Genomic DNA, 16,247 nt, shown 5'->3' with positions numbered 1-16,247 from the left:
TAGACGTGAGCGGAGAAGATGACCCGGACGAGGGTGATTTGGTGCTGTGCATCGAGGACCAGGTGCTGGAAGTGGCAGGGAAGCGAAGTGATAAGCCCCGCACGGACATGCTCATTGGAGGGGTAAAAGTTCACGTGGCGGTGGACTCAGGATCCCCCTGGACCATCGTGCAAAGGTCCATCTGGGAAGAAGATTTCGCTCCGGTTGTAGGGCCAGACTTATGGCCTCCAGACATCAGGCCCATATCGTACACGGAGGACGCCATTCCCCTGGTGGGGTGCCGGGACTTCGAATTTGAATTCAGAGGAAGGACGGCCACGTGCACCCTATATGTGGCAGAAAAAGGCCCATCTGTGCTGGGATGGAGAGACGCTGGGGACCTGGGCATCATCCTCAACCCTGGGGGGGAAAGAACAGATCCTGTTGACAGATGAGTGGCCCCTCCACAAAGACGAAGATTGGAGATCAGCTTACCCGAGAGTCTTCGAGGGCACGGTGGGCAAACTAGACAAATTTGTGCACAAGATAGTTCTCAAAGAAGGAGCAGTACCAGTGGTGCACAAGGTCCGGAACATTCCAATGTCCACGAGTGGATTGGTACAAGAAGAATTGAAGAGACTGGAAGAGCAGGGCATTATAGAGCCGGTGGACAGTGCGGAATGGCTCTCGCCCTTGGTGGTGGTCAAGAAACCCAACGGCAAGGTCCGTCTCTGTGTGGACCTTCGCGAACTGAATAAGAATCTCATAGTGGAGAGGTTCCCACTCCCCAGAATCGAGGAGATGCTGGCGAAAACGAAAGGAGTCACCCATTTCACCACCATAGACCTCACGTCAGCGTACTACCAGATAGAGCTGCACCCGGCGAGCAGGAAGTACACGGCCTTCATAACACCCTTTGGGTGCTATCAATTCAGGAGAATGCCCTTTGGCCTAGCATCTGCTGCGGCCGTGTTTCAGAAGCTGATGCACAGATTGTTCAAGGACATATCAGGGGTGCAGTATTTTCAAGATGACATCCTTGTGATGGGCTCATCCAGGGGAGATCACGACAAAAAACTGCATAGGGTCCTAGCGGTGCTGCAGAACAGAGGCATGACAGCAAAATGGAGTAAGTGTCGGATTGGGACACAGGCCGTGACGTATTTGGGTCACGAAATAGGGACTCATGGCATCACACCGAAAGTACAGAATGTGGAAGCGATCAAGAAGGCCAAGGCCCCATGCTCCAAGGAAGAAGTGCGGTCATTCCTGGGAATGGCCGAGTATTATAGCAAGTTTGTGAGACACTTCGCTACCCGGACACACAAAATGAAGAGACTGGAAGAGCAGGGCATTATAGGCAACTAACCAGGGATAAGACCAAATTCGAATGGGATGCGGAAGCCCAACTGGAATTTGACACCGTCAAGAATTGCATTAGCCAGGCCATTCCCCTGCAAGGTTATGTGCCTGATGATAAGACCATCGTGACTACGGACGCGAGTGACAAGGGCTTGGGGGCAGTCTTGGCGCAAGTAAGGGAAGATGGGTCCATGGAGACGATCAGCTTCGCATCCCGAGCACTGTCCCCAACGGAACAGAGGTACAGTGTGATTGAAAAGGAGATGCTGGCGGTCACCTGGGCAATGAACAAGTTTCGCCAGTTTATTTGGGGCACCAGATTTAAACTCCAGACTGATCACAAGCCACTCGTGAAGGTCTTGACTTCCTCGGGTCATGATACAGCGACCCCGAGAATTGCTAAAATGACTTTAAAATTGCTGGACTACACATATGACGTAGAGTATCTGCCCGGGACTCAAAACAGGGTCGCGGATTACCTCAGCAGGGCTGCGGCCATGGAAAAAGCACCAGATGACGCCCAAGACAGGGAAGAGATGGTAGCCAGCATGGAGGACCACGAGACGACGATCAGTGCCCAAGAATGGAAGGCCGCTTATGATTTGGATGTGGTGAAGACGGATGTAAAAAGGCACCTCACTGCCGGCTGGCCGAACAAAAAAGTGCTTGCGGAAGGTGTGAGAAGGTTCTTTGAAATGAGGGAAGAACTGTCCATAAGTGATTCCGGGATATTCTTGTACAGGGGGGAAAGAGTCGTACCCCCGGACTCCCTAATTCCCAAACTGTTGGTGCAGCTACATGAGGGTCATTTGGGCATAGTGAAAACCAAGGCACGTGTCAAGATGATGTACTGGTGGCCGGGCATGGACGCACAGATTGAAAGACAAGTGAGGGAGTGTGGGCAGTGCCAGGGTGCAGATAAAGTGTTACGACCACTCAGACCAGCACTGGGGAAGTTCGACACCCCTCAAGGCCCCTGGGAGAATGTGGCTATAGACATCCTAGGGCCCATCCTGGACAGCAGAGGAGTCAACAAATACATATGCGTCATGATGGACAAGTACTCCAAATGGCCCGAAGTGGACATACAAGAGTCCATGGAAACGGAAACAATTCTGAAATTTCTGTCGTCTGTCTTCTTGAGAGAGGGTATACCCAAATCCATCCTCAGTGACAACGGTCCACAGTTTGTATCGGACAAATGGGCCCGATTTATGAGGAGGAACGGGATTGAGTCGAGGCACACGGCTGTGTACCATCCTGCCTGCAACGGTCAAGTGGAGCGATTTAACCGCGTGTTAATGGGGTCCATACAGGCAGCCATCTCGCAGGGAAAAGACTGGGAGACAGAAGTGATGAGCATGCTGTGGGCCTACCGGATCACCCCCACGGCTGTGGGGTACAGCCCCTTCCAGGTACTAAGAGGCCGACATCCATTCACACGGGACAATGTAGTGTGGAGGGAAAAGACCATCACCAGCAAGTGGTCTCCCGCAGTGGTGCAGCACAACCTGGAGAAGGCCCAGAAGATCTACGCCGCCCACTACGACAAACGGCGTAATGTACAGGAAACAGGGCTGGAAAAAGGGGAGTGGGTCAGGGTCAAACTCCCCACCATGCAAAGGAAGGGCGAAAGCAAATTTAGCCAGCCCCTGCAGGTCAAAGAAGTACGAGGCAGAGCGGCCCTCCTCAGTGATGGGAAGGTGTGGTCCCAAGACCGCATGGCCAGAGTTAATAAGATAATAGTGTGGCCCAAGCCCGAGGAGGAAGAGATACAGATGGACGCCCAAGTAGCAATGCCCCCACCAGAGTACAATGCCGTAGACCAGTGGGAAGGAGCAGAAATGGACAATGAAATAGATGCGTCCAACCAAGAGTCTACTGGCAGAGATGAGGTAGCAGCGAGTGCAACGCAGAGAGAAGATGCGAGAGATGGCGAGAGATCACGGGATGAGAATGAAGTGGAAGAGAGCATGCCGGTAAGACACACCCGCAGTGGCAGGCTTGTCACCGCGCCCTTGAGATACAAAGACTTCATAATGGATGGCCAATAGGGAGGTGCCACCCCCTACACCTTCTTAGACTTTGACTTTGCCCACCGGACATCCAAACGCTGGGGGGAAAATGTTATCTCAAAATATATTGAAAAGGGGGGAGATATGTGGTGTACGCTCTAGTCTATGGAGTGTACGCGATGACGCGTCACGCCATAGACCGGAGCGTTAGGAGCGCGCGCATGCGCAGGAGGCAAGCAGCGGAAGGCGCGAAGGGATAATTGGCAGTTGGCGACCGGAGCTAGCAGCGGCAAGACGCTCGGCGCCCTGGCTTAGTAGCATGTTACTTTAAGGAGAATAAATACCTGTTAATAACTACACAGGCTCCAGTCGTTTACCTCTTAAACAATAAGCTCTTCCTCTAATCGCAGGCCGTCTTTTTTAGAGTTTGAAGGATGCAGCCTGTCAGTGACTGACGTCGATGCGTCAGCACGTGCAAGAATCGGATGTTGCCTAAAGGTTGACCGATATCTGTAGAGTGCAGACAACCCCACAGAACGATCTCGTCCTTAACACTAAACTGCAGAGACCTATGGATGGAAACATTAACTTTCAATAATTAAAGTGAACAAAACTAACGATACGTTTGAGGATTGACTGTGGAAAGAATATCTACGTGCAGATTTCGTTGCGAGTTGCACTTCAGGTCGTAAACCATTTTATGTTCAAGGAACATTTTGAGAAAGTGCGTGTATAGGACGGAACAATGAAGCATTCTCAAATTACATTTTTTTTTTTTTGCGTTGTTCTACCTGTTCGATGGCAAACATCCCTTAGAAAGAGGTGAGAAATAAAGTCAGCGGGGTGTTGTGGAGTGCACGCAGAGCACCTGGTGGTTGGCGGGGAGGGGGGGGGGGGTACCCGCCGCCCACCCTCCTACCCTCTGGCGAGGGGCCTCCACTCCTCTGTGAGCCGCTAGACTGCCCAGAGCAAACAGCAGCTATTTTTAGCAGTCTGCCTGCAGAGCAGATACGAGCTTTGCTGGTCACGTGGCAGACTGAAGCGGAGGGAGGAGCCCCGGCAGTGTGTGATCAGCAAAAGGTCAGCGCGAGGAAGGGCGCTGCAGGTACAAGGCAGAACCACAGTACATCAAAGGCCGGAAGCTTTCTTCCCCGCGGCCGGAAGCGGCGAAGTCATGTTGACACAGACAGGACCAAATGTACTTTCAGCATCGACACCTTCTCGCGTTGTCCGTATTGGAAGCAGGGCCAGGCACTCTGCCCCAGACTTCAAAACAGTTGGGGTCCATTAACGGTTTTATTAGACTACGTTTTCGACCGTAGTCTTTAATTTCCTTTTTGATGCTGTTTTTTAAAATTATTATTTTGGGCGTTCTCTTGAGCCAACAGTCCCAGGTTGGTGGCGGAGCCATTTTAGAATAAGTGGCAAAAAAAATACAGGTTTCAAAAAGGTACATCGCTGGGGTACCGTAGGTTTATGCGTGAATTCCTAGACACCATGATACTCCCTGTTGTGTGGCACATTCTGCCTTTCCCTTCCGATTAACTTTAAAAATTTTAAACGAACACTAATGCTTTGAATGGCAAAGCAGAAATAAACTTAAAACTAAAAGTCCAGCACCGAACAAAACTGTTGCGCGTCGTTTACTTGCCAAACTGGTTAAGACGGGAGTATTAGTTGGCGGTAAATGCTTCTAGTTCTAACGTCGAACGCACAGTTTCCTGCGTGACGTCTTAAGCGTCATGGCTGTTATCATGGTTCCCTTGACACCGACTGTCTAGTAACCTGATTTGTACATGTGTAGGACGTTTCCTCCCGGTCTCCGATCTTTCATTATCACTGTGTCCCTTTGTTGCCCTTCCCGGGACGTCGCCCTTCTTGTCCGTCTGGCAGTAAAGATTTGTCTCTCTCTTTGGCCAAGGTGCATCTTCGTCTTTGTAAGGCAGCGGAGTCCACCCTGGGCAGACAGGGATGGTGTCACGGTGGGGCCTGTTGAACATCAGCGCCCACTGGGTTTAACAGGGAGTGCTGTGTGGGGTGGTCTGATACTCACAGAGAAACCACCACTGTTGTCGTTCGGGATCTGTATTCCCTGAAACGGCAATGCGTAGAGCTTTGTTGAGAGTTCTCATGAACCTTTCAACTTCTCTGTTAACCTTAGGCCATTGCGGGGTGATGCGGCTATGTCGTATCCCATGATGCTGCATGAAGTCACAAATTCACTCCCTTGGAAATGGGGCCTGTTGTCGCTCTTGATCTCTTCTGGACACCCGAACATTGCAAATGTCTTCTCAAGCACCGGGGCAACCTGGGAGAATGCGGTGGAGCTGACAACCTCTACTATGGGGTATTTGGAGTAGCTGTCGATCATGGCTATGGTTGTTCAACTATCGGGGAAAACTTCCAAAGTCAATGCTCACCTTTCCCCACGGGGACATCCGTGCTCTTCCGCTTGGATGGGCAACGGTCTTTCTGGGGAGCTGGTCAGTTGGCAGGCTGGGCATCTTTTTACGGCTTTCCTCCACTCGGGCCTCCATCCCCGGGAACCAGATCTTTTCTCGCATCTGTGCCTTCATTTTTTCGATCCCCTGGTGTCCTCCGTGAGCCAACTGCTTTGCATGGTGTTGTAAGGACGCTGGGATGACAATGCAGGATCCTCTCAGCAGAATTCCTCCTTGAGTCACACTTAACTCGTTCCTGATTCTCACCATCTTCATGAACACTCACTTTCGGGTCATGACCAATTGTTTGCTTATTTTAAGAATTGGTGCCATTTGCCCCCTTGGACAGCGTTGCACACTTAGGTGATCAAGTGTTTCAAATTCCGGCTCTTCTCCTTGCTCTTCCTTTAGGGCCGTGTGTCATAAGAGGAAGTTGTCTGGGTTCCTGGCGCCTGGTCGATATGCTACTTCCATCTCGTATTGCTGGAGCCCAATGGCCCATCGCTCAATCCTCGGAGGTGGGTTTGATGCTGACCTCTTGAGCAGCGTGCATTCAAAAACAATGTCCTGATCGATAACAATACGTAGGCAATTAATTATGTATGCATACAGCATTACTCATAGGGAAAGAAGGAAAAACCACTTCAATTTAGAAAAAGATAGCTAATCATCTTTATATTGTAACATCAGTTATGGTCACAGAGTATACAGTTAGAAGCAGCACTGCATAAATAAATTGAAGACAACCATAAAACACTTGGTGCATGAAGGTGATTGTGATGGAACTGGCGGCGCAAGTGAAGAAGTGAACAGCAGGAACGGCGCACTGAGATGTGGTGCAAATAATTTACAGTGAGTGGCTCCAAGGTAAGTGACAACGTGATATCACAATACACAAAAAAAAATTTGAATTGGTTGTTGAGCCACAAGAGAGGAGTACGCCTGTTGATACGCTGTTAGGTCAATGGCGTTTCGATCCAAGTGAGTTGGGATCGTCATCAGGACTGGGTTGTCTGATTTAGGGCGTCCTTGGTATCATTCCGTTCTGGTTGGTTTGGAGATGTGGGGTAGCCCATGAAGAATTCTGGTTCCCCAAGACAAGATGGTCCAAGTTTCGCAATTTGGCTCTCTGAATTGGGCAATGTCAGACGCGGCTGCAAGCGATGAGCCGGTGTGTCAGCACACCTGAATCAATCGGCGTGCTGTTTCTGGAGTGGATCACCTCTTGAGCAGCGGCACCAACGACTGGTGATCCGTGATGACCTTAAATGGGTGGCCGCAGATGTACAAATGAAAATGTCTGCATGCCCACCAGATGGCCAGGGCCTCCTCTCAATCTGCGCATAGCGCATCTCTGTGGGCGAGAGCGCCTTGCTGATGTACGCTAGTGCCCCCCACCTTCCTGGCTCCCGTTCCTGTGTTAACACTGCCCAAGGCCCACGGGGCTGGCGTTGACCAGTATCTCGATGTGAAGAGCGGGGTTGAAGTACACCAGTGTGGTGTGGTCAAGGAGGGCGCTCTTAACCTTCTCGAAAGCTGTCTCCTCCAGGGGCCCCCAATTCCACATGGAGTCCGCGCAAGTAAGGTTCCGAAAGGGCTCCGTGATGGTGGCCAAGTCGGGGATTAATCAGCCACAATACGTGGCCATCCCGAGGAAGCTTTGCACTTCGGACACAGTCAAGGGGGCTTGCGCATCTTTGATGGCTTGAGACTTCTGTGGGTCCTCTTGGATTCCCTCTTGGTTAAAAATATAGCCGTAAAACTTCATCTGCTTCTGGAAGAATAAGAATAATCTCTTTTCCTTATGCACGGTGACACCTTGGAGTCACTTCAGCGTGGCTCTCAGGTGTTTATAGTGTTCATCTGTTGTGCTGGAGTGGATGAGGATGTCCTCACTTACATTTAATACCCCTGGCAGGCCCGTCAGGATTTTTCACACCGCGTCCTGGAACACCTCTGCTGTGGACGATATTCCAAATTTGAGGCGTTTGTATCTCCTCAACCCTAGGTGGGTGCTGAACGTGGTAATGTAGTGGCTTTCCTTGGCTAGGACCAACTGGGAGTACCCTGAGTTCAAGTCCAGTTTGGAAAACCACGGGACCCGTTGACGTCAGCCACAATGTCTTACATCTTTGGCGTGATGTGGCATTCCCACCGGATGGCCTTGTTGGGGAGGCGCATATCGTTACATAGCCTGATCTATTCCCAGCTGTCGTGGCTTTTCCGCTATGACCATGGGGAATACCCATATGACCAGTGGGTCCAGAGACCTTTTCGATGATCCCTTGATCTTCCAGCTTTTGCAGCTCCTGTTCCACTAGTGGTCTGAGGTGGAAAGGGATCCGCCTGTGGCATAGCGCCATCGGGGCAACAGACAGGTCGATTTGAAGTTTGCTTGGGGCTTTCTTGATACCTCCTAGGCCTTTAAACAGGTCTGCAAATTGATTTAGCGGTTTTTTAGTTTGGTTCTCCAGTACACTCCTCGCAAACATTACCAGGCCTAGATCTTTGGTTGCGTGGCTGCTAAGTAATGTGTCAGTTCTTTGTTGATGACGTGAATGTCAGTTGTGATCTTGTTGTCTTCTGACCGTATCGGCACGATCATCTTGCCGCAGAGTGGCAGGGCTGAATCGCTTCCGTTTGCCAAGATCTTTGTTTTCCAAGGTTTTAGTTCTGGTTTGGGTCTCAGTCGATTATACTGTTGGATCCCCATGATGTTAACTGATGCGCCAGTGTCAGTGACGGCATTTACTTCCAACCCGGCGATCTTCACCCTGCACGTGGGCTGTGATCTCCTTCGCTTCTTGAGCGCCTGCGTAAAGGAAACTAGGTACGTCTCTCCTTAGTCTTCTGTGGAGGTGTCTTCCACTCTGTAGGTGGCTTGTTTGTTATTCTTCTCGCCTTGTGAGGATGCGAGTGAGGCGCTGTATAGCTGGCGTACCAGTCTCTGCATTGGTCTGGTTCCTCTGTTGTCCTTGCACTGGGTTTTCCTCTGCAATACTGATGCAAAATGATTTGGGATCTCACAGTTGGAGCATGTCCTCCCTTGGGCAGGGCACTCATGGGGTGAGTGTTCTTTACACCCACAATATCCGCACTGGCCTTTCGGGATCTGGGGTGGACGGTCTCGCTGCCTACTCCCTTTGTCTCTCTCACTCTGACGGGGTCAGCCCGCTTCGTCTTGATGGTTGTGCTTTTTTCTCTCGTTCGCGTCAGCGCGAAGTCCATCTTGTCTGCTCTAGCCGCTGATAGGTTGTGTTTACTGGCCATAACTAGTATGTTGTTGAGGGGTATGTTCGGCTGTCTCGATATCAGTCAGCGTAGTATCTTGCTGCGCACCCCTTGGATGAGCTGAGCACGAATCTCATCTGCAGCCCTGTCTACAGTGGCGTACGTGCTTGCAAGATCTCTCAGCATTGCGCGGAACGCGTCGATCGATTCCCCTTCCCTTCGCTGGGCTTGTCATAACTTGAATCTCTCAAAATCTGGGTTTAATAGTGTGCGGTGAGCGCCGTATAGTAGTCATTTGGGGCTCCTGTGTATGTGAGGTGTTTGAATAACAGTATACTTCTTCCACCGCATAGTGAAGTAGTAGTGATCACTTTACCGCCCCATTGGTTTCCCTGGTTGCCACAAAGTAATTTTCCAAACGTCCCAGCCACGTCTTCCTCCTTGGGGACACAGTGGTGGGGTGCATGTTGTGTGATGACTCAGACTGGTGGCTGGTTCTCATCAGGGTTGTTCCCTATCGTGCCCTGAGGGTTGTGTCCTGGTACTGTAGGGTGTAATGTGTGCTGGATCTTCGATGCACCCCCGGTGAGTTGTCTCGCTATGCTCCCGTGCGTGCTCGCAGTGGGGACGTGCCACCTCCTCCTTGCTGGCATTTGGGAGTGTTCCCTGTCGGCACCTTTATTTCCTGCCTCGTGCCTGTGGCCTTTCTTCTGCTGGTGCCCTATTTCTTCTCCCCTAGGGCTTTGTCCGCATGGGCGGGGCCTCTTGTGGCTGTGTGGGCGGTCTAGCGAGTGGATGCGCCTTGTGTGGTCTTCCACGTGCCAGTGCGAGGGCTGTGCCCTTACCGGTTGCTTTGGACATGCACAGTTGCTGCTGCTGGCTCTTGATTCTGCCAGCTGCGGGGCTCAGGGAACGTGGATGACGCTTCCGCTCCTCTTTGGTACGCTTTGGGCGGCTGGGTGGTCATGCGTGATGTTGGGCGCACGGCGAGTGCGCTGGAGCGTAGGTCCGGCTCTGCACTCGTCGCAAGTGTCGAGTGCGGCCTGGGTCGGGCCTAGTGTGCAGTACGTGGGCAAAGAATGGACACCACACAGTGCAAAGGTTGGGTGACGACTGACCTTGTGCAGTCACATCCTTTTTTTTATTATTCAGGCTCTGCCGGCGTGAACGCGTGGGTGCAACACATCCGGCTTGTGCCAGGCTAATGAGCTGGACCCCTAACTCATCACACAGATAACAATATTTTATCGTATTATGACATTTCAAGGTACTGTTTGCCCCCTTGTATCCCACTTGAGGAGGACTCCAAGTGTAAGAGCAGCAATAAAAGGTTGGCCCAGGAGCTTTTAGGACCCATTTTATTTTGAGCTGTTTGTACCTGGCGCGTATTGTTGCCCCATCGTTCAATCCAGTTTCTCTCCAAGTGCAGGAGAAATATCTCCAAGGATGGACACCGCTGACAAGTGATCTCCCTTGTGGCCCTCTGTGCCCCCCCAGCTCCCCGCTTCCCGCCTCTGCTCCCCGCGGCCCTGCCCCCTTTTACCTTCAGTACCCTCAGCCACTTGCCCATTGGCCGCCCCGCACCTGCCTCCCAGCTGCTCCTCCCTCCCACTTCGCCTCTTATGGAGGCCGCGCGGCGGCCGCGCCAGCGCCCTCTGTGCCCCCCCAGCTCCCCGCATCACACCGCTGCTCCCCGCGGCCCTGCCCCCTTTTACCTTCTGTACCCTCAGCCACTTGCCCATTGGCCGCCTCGCACCTGCCTCCCAGCTGCTCCTCCCTCCCACTTCGCCTATTATGGATGCCGCTGGCGCGACAAAGGCAAGCCCGTCTGCGCCCGTCCGCGCCTGGACCGCGCCCAGAACCAGAACCCCTGGCCCCAGCCATTGCCTGGACTCCCGACTGAGATACAACGCCGCCACCCTCACCGCACTCAACACAGGACGACCTGCCGCTTGCCACCGAGCCATCCCGAGGCGCACCCACGGACCCTTCACCTGCCTAGCATGCAAATTCACCTGCCTCCGAACCTGCACCCCGCTCACCGAACGCAGAAACGACAACCACAACCACCTCAAGTTCATCCTCCTCAACACCCGCTCCGTCCACAAACACACCATCAAACTCTGGGAACTCCTTGATACAACAGCACCAGACGTCGCCTTCCTCACGGAAACCTGGATGAACACCTCTTCGGCCCCTGACATCGCCATAGCCATCCAGGACGGTTACAAAATCACCCGGAAGGACCACGTCTACAAAACTGGAGGAGGAATCGCCATCATCTACAGGAACACCATCAGCGTCCCGACCAACGCCGAAGACACACTCACCGCCGCCGAACACCTACACTTCCAGATCCACACCGACCCCCAGACCACCCTCAGAGAAACGCTCATCTACAGACCCCCGGGCCCACGGACACAATTCAGTGAACCCATCGCTGACTTCATCAGCCCGCACGCCCTAGCCTCACCAGAGTACATCCTCCTAGGGGACCTTAACTTCCACCTGGAGAAAAACAACGACAACAACACCACCACCCTGCTCGACAACCTCGGACTCAAGCAACTGGTGAACACGCCCACCCAGCTCGCTGGCCACATCCTTGACCCCATCTTCTCCGCCAGCAACCACGTCAACTTCAGCCACTCCACCAGACTACACTGGACCGACCACAGCTGCATCCACTTCACCTTCAAGAAGACCACATCCCACCACCACAAGCTACAGAACCCCCGCAGATGCTGGAGCAAAGTCACCACAGACCAGCTGACCACATCGCTGAGCCATTGCTGAGCCAGAACCCACCTGTCGATACCCCAGACACCAACGAAGCAGCACACAATCTCGCACAGTGGAGCACCGACGACCTCGCTCCACTGAAGAAACCCCCAGGCCAGACTCGCAACAGAAAAACCTCATGGTTCACAGACGCCCTCAAAATCTCAAAGATATCATGCGGAACCCTCAAAAAAGCCTGGCACCACACACGGACATCAGAAAACATGACAGCCCTCAAGAGCGCCACCCGCGAATACCACCAGATGATCCGCACCACCAAAAGGACATCGTTCAAAGAGCGGCTGGACAACAACACCCACAACAGCAAGGAACTCTTCAGCATCGTCAAAGAGCTCTCCAACCCCAGCGCCAGCAACAACAACATCACACTGTCACAAGACCTCTGCAACCACCGATGACATCAGGACCCTGATGGACAACGGAGAGACAGCTGCCCTCATCCTCCTGGACCTGTCGGCAGCCTTTGATACCGTCAGCCACCGCACCCTAATAACCCGCCTCTACAACACTGGGATCCAAGGTAAGGCCCTGGACTGGATCACATCGTTCCTCTCCGACAGAACCCAGAGAGCCCGACTCCCTCCCTTTCGCTCCGAAGCCACCATGATCATCTGCGGCGTACCCCAGGGCTCCTCACTCAGCCCAACCCTCTTCAATATCTACATGAGCCCCCTCGCCACCATCGCACGCAAACACAACATCAACATCATCTTCTACTCTGACGACACCCAACTGATACTCTTCCCTCACCAAAGACCCTCTCACCGCCAAAGCCAACTTCCAGAACGGAATGAAAGATGTCGCAGAATGGATGAAGCACAGCTGTCTGAAGCTCAACTCGGACAAGACGGAGGTCCTCATCCTCTGACAATCCCCATCCGCCTGGGACGACTCCTGGTGGCCCACGACGCTGGGCACCGCACCGACACCCACGGACCACGCACGCAACCTGGGCTTCATCCTGGACTCCTCCCTCACGATGACCAAGCAAGTCCACGCAAGTCCTCGTGTTTTAACACCCTGCGCATGATCAGAAAGATCTTCCGGTGGATCCTTTCCGAAACCAGAAAGACGGTCACCTAGGCCCTCGTCACCAGCCGACTGGACTACAGGAACGCCCTATAAGCAGGACCCACAGCCAAACTGCAGAAACGCCTACATCGCATACAGAACCCCTCCGCCCGACTCATCCTCGACATCCCCCGCCACAGCCACATATCCTCCCACCTGAGAAACCTGCACTGGCTCACCGTCAGCAAGAGGATCACGTTCAGGCTGCTCACCCACGCACACAATGCGCTCCACAACATGGGCCCCGAATACCTCAACAACCGCCTCTTGTTCTACACCCCCTCCCGCCAGCTCCGCTCCACCAGCCTCTCCCTCGCCACCGTCCCACGGATTTGCAGAACCACCAACGGGGGAAGATCGTTCTCCTACCTGGCAGCGAAGACATGGAACTCCCTCCCTGCACACCTACGACTAACCGAGGACCATCTCACCTTCAGGAAACACCTCAAGACCTGGTTATTCGAGCAATAGTGCCCCCCCTCCCCTCAGCGCCTTGAGACCCTCGCGGGTGAGTAGCGCGCTCTACAAATGTACTGATTTATTGATTGATTGATTGATTGTTGCCCGATAAATGGGGTGCCAGCAGGCGTTGAGAACACTACCTCATTTTGGTGGCGCCTTATGAGATGAGGGAACAAAGTAGGAGTATAGAGGGAAAGAAAAACTAGGACGCCCTCCACTCAGTAAATCACAATGTGAAGGGTAACTATTGCATTATATACAATATCATGTTTGTTTGACTGTGCAAAACAACATGAGGAAATTGCCTGATAGAAACCAAGGCATTTAAGGTGATTGTGGGTTTTGTGTTAGTCTAAGTTTGTTGATCAGAGTTGGGCTGTTTTTTTAACGGCAGTAGACTGAGACATCCCCTCCTCTAAATCTCTATAAGAAGAGAAGTCTGGTGTAATTCATGTACAACTAGTGATGTCTGCAGATCAATAGATGAGAACTGCCTTGAATACTAGGACATTTGTATTTTGATGCCTTATGAGATGAGACAAGAGTGGATGCTTGACATATACATGTTTTGGGATATGTATTTGGCTGTGACTATTAGGATGAACCTTCTTGGGACAATGTTTCACGGTTACAGATTTTCCTCACAGGCATAAAGGCCAATCTCATCGAATGGTAAAGTTGAAAGAAAGTGGTGTTGGTGTTCTCTGGCCCCACAAGAGGTGACTCAGAGTTTGAGGCAGAGCCAATTGTCATGTTTTTAGCATTGAACTAGAGTAGGTTAATTTGACATTGCTCTTACAGCCCCCCTCTCCCTTTCTGTGGTAGGGTCCCATAGAGATAGATACTGCCCCCAGAAATAACATAATGTAGATCTTTAGAGAAGTGTGGCTCACTGGTTAGAGAAGGCAGACCCTGAAGCAGAGGTCAGACCCGGGACCAGGGTTCAATTCCCGACGCGGCAGGGTCTTGAACTCAAATGTCCATGGACTCGATAATTCTCGCTTCGGTGCCTGACCTAATCATGGGCTCACACTCTGCAACTCTGGGCATTAAGCTTGCTTAATCTCCACAACGCCCCCCCGCGGCGGGATGCCTGGCTTTCACCTTGGGGATGCCCTGTAGGGGCTATCTCACAGGGAAAAGCCAGGACGGGTTCCCAAGGCAAGCGCGGAGATACCCCTTCGGGGGTCGATTCAGGCGCTATATAAGAAACATAATAATAATAATAGGCTAGGGAAGGGCTTTTTCAAGGCCCATGCCCTGGGCTCAGAGCCTCCTACAGCCAACAAACAGTAGTGTGCAGCTGTTGCATAGCATAGGGGCTGCCATGCGGGCGGTACTCTACATGCTTTGCTGACTAGCGTGAGTGCATCGCTTTGTAGACTGAAGTATAACTTTTGTGACTATTGATTCCTGAAGAAGCTGATTAATTACACCACTAAAAAAGTGTTTGCAGTTCACAAACATTTGGCTGCTACATAAAAATCTATGTTCATGTTGATAAGACAGTGACGAGTTAACTATTGTGGATCAAGATATTAAATTACTAACCCCTCATCCTTGTATCCGCTCTTGATTGACTGTGTTATGTTAATTTCAGCTCTCAGGTCTATGCATAATATTGTTTAATTTATGTGCTTTAACTGAGTTGTTCCCGTACTGGAATGCTCAACATTGCTATGTATAACTTGTTATTTGATAGATCAAACTTGCTAATTTAATTCTTGTAGTATGATTTATGATCTCTAATTTGTAGGCTATTGTTTATAACTTTAGTGTTGTTGTTAGGTGCATGGATTAATTAACACACATATATATATATATATATATATATATATATATATATATATATATATATATATATATATATATATATATATATATATATATATATATATAATAAAATGCTCAGAACCGTATTGTGAAGAAGGAAGCAGTACACAAAAAGTTTCAAAAGTTGTTCTGTATTTGGTTTCTAGCGCCGCATAATCACCATATTTGAAAGTAGGCAAAAAAATTATAGATATATCCCCCACACACCCGTTGTGAGATAGATGGAGGAGTTTCTTGTTTTTCTTTAAACTATATAACTACCTTTCAAATTAATAAGGACAGAAACAAAAAAGCATCTATCGCATTATTAGCTGGAGTCTTTTATGCTGGTTTTGTGCATTTATGTTTGTAATCTGGCCTTGATAGCGGGCAAACCATGTTGAAATTGTTTCTAATATATGACCAAGTTATTTACTGCAATCCCGATTTAATAAAATTAAGCCTTGAGTCATTTGAGGTTGATATGGAAAGCAGACTGAACGAGAAAGGTGTGCTTTTGTTTGAGCTGTGCGAATACGGCTGTGTAGGCTGGAGGGAATTTGCCAGCGTGGCTCATTGCAACGCATTGCAGTGTAGGGTTATCTGCAACTGCAAGCATTTTTATTTTTGTCATTCTAGAGAACTTCACCTTTATTTGTAAGCAAAGGTAGTCCAATTTTGTTGGCTAAAACGCCCCCTCCACAGACCTGTACCTCTCAAGTGAGGTCCTCAAAATTGGTTAGATGACCCCACTACTAAAAACCATCCGCCGATGTGAACTACTAAAAACCATCCGCCAATGTGAATGCCTTTAATAACTTCCGCCCTATCATTAACCTCCTTTCCTTGCTAAAAAAAAAATGAAAGATGTGTAGCTGAGAAGCTCACCCAACACATCAAGGACAACAACCTTCTTGGTGAGTTTCATTTGGCTTTAATCAAGGCTATAGCACTGAAACATCCTGCTGCATGTTATTGACGATGAGCTTTGAGTTCTTGACTCAGGAAGTAGCTCCTGCTTGACCTCTCTGCAGCCTTTGACACTGTAAACCATTACACACTTCTCAACACA

At 50.8% G+C, this 16,247-nt stretch overlaps 1 protein-coding gene across 2 annotated transcripts in view; it reads left to right on the top strand.

Annotated features, from left to right (window-relative positions):
• Positions 1-16,247, top strand: part of GNAL (G protein subunit alpha L) — a 928,322-nt gene that overhangs the window by 737,804 nt on the left and 174,271 nt on the right. The gene's annotated exons all lie outside the window — the stretch shown is intronic.

Source organism: Lissotriton vulgaris, chromosome 4_1, assembly GCF_964263255.1.
Source record: "Lissotriton vulgaris chromosome 4_1, aLisVul1.2, whole genome shotgun sequence".
Lineage (NCBI taxonomy): Eukaryota > Metazoa > Chordata > Amphibia > Caudata > Salamandridae > Lissotriton > Lissotriton vulgaris.
Note: the sequence above shows the minus strand (reverse complement) of the source record. Positions and strands in the feature narration are given on the sequence as shown.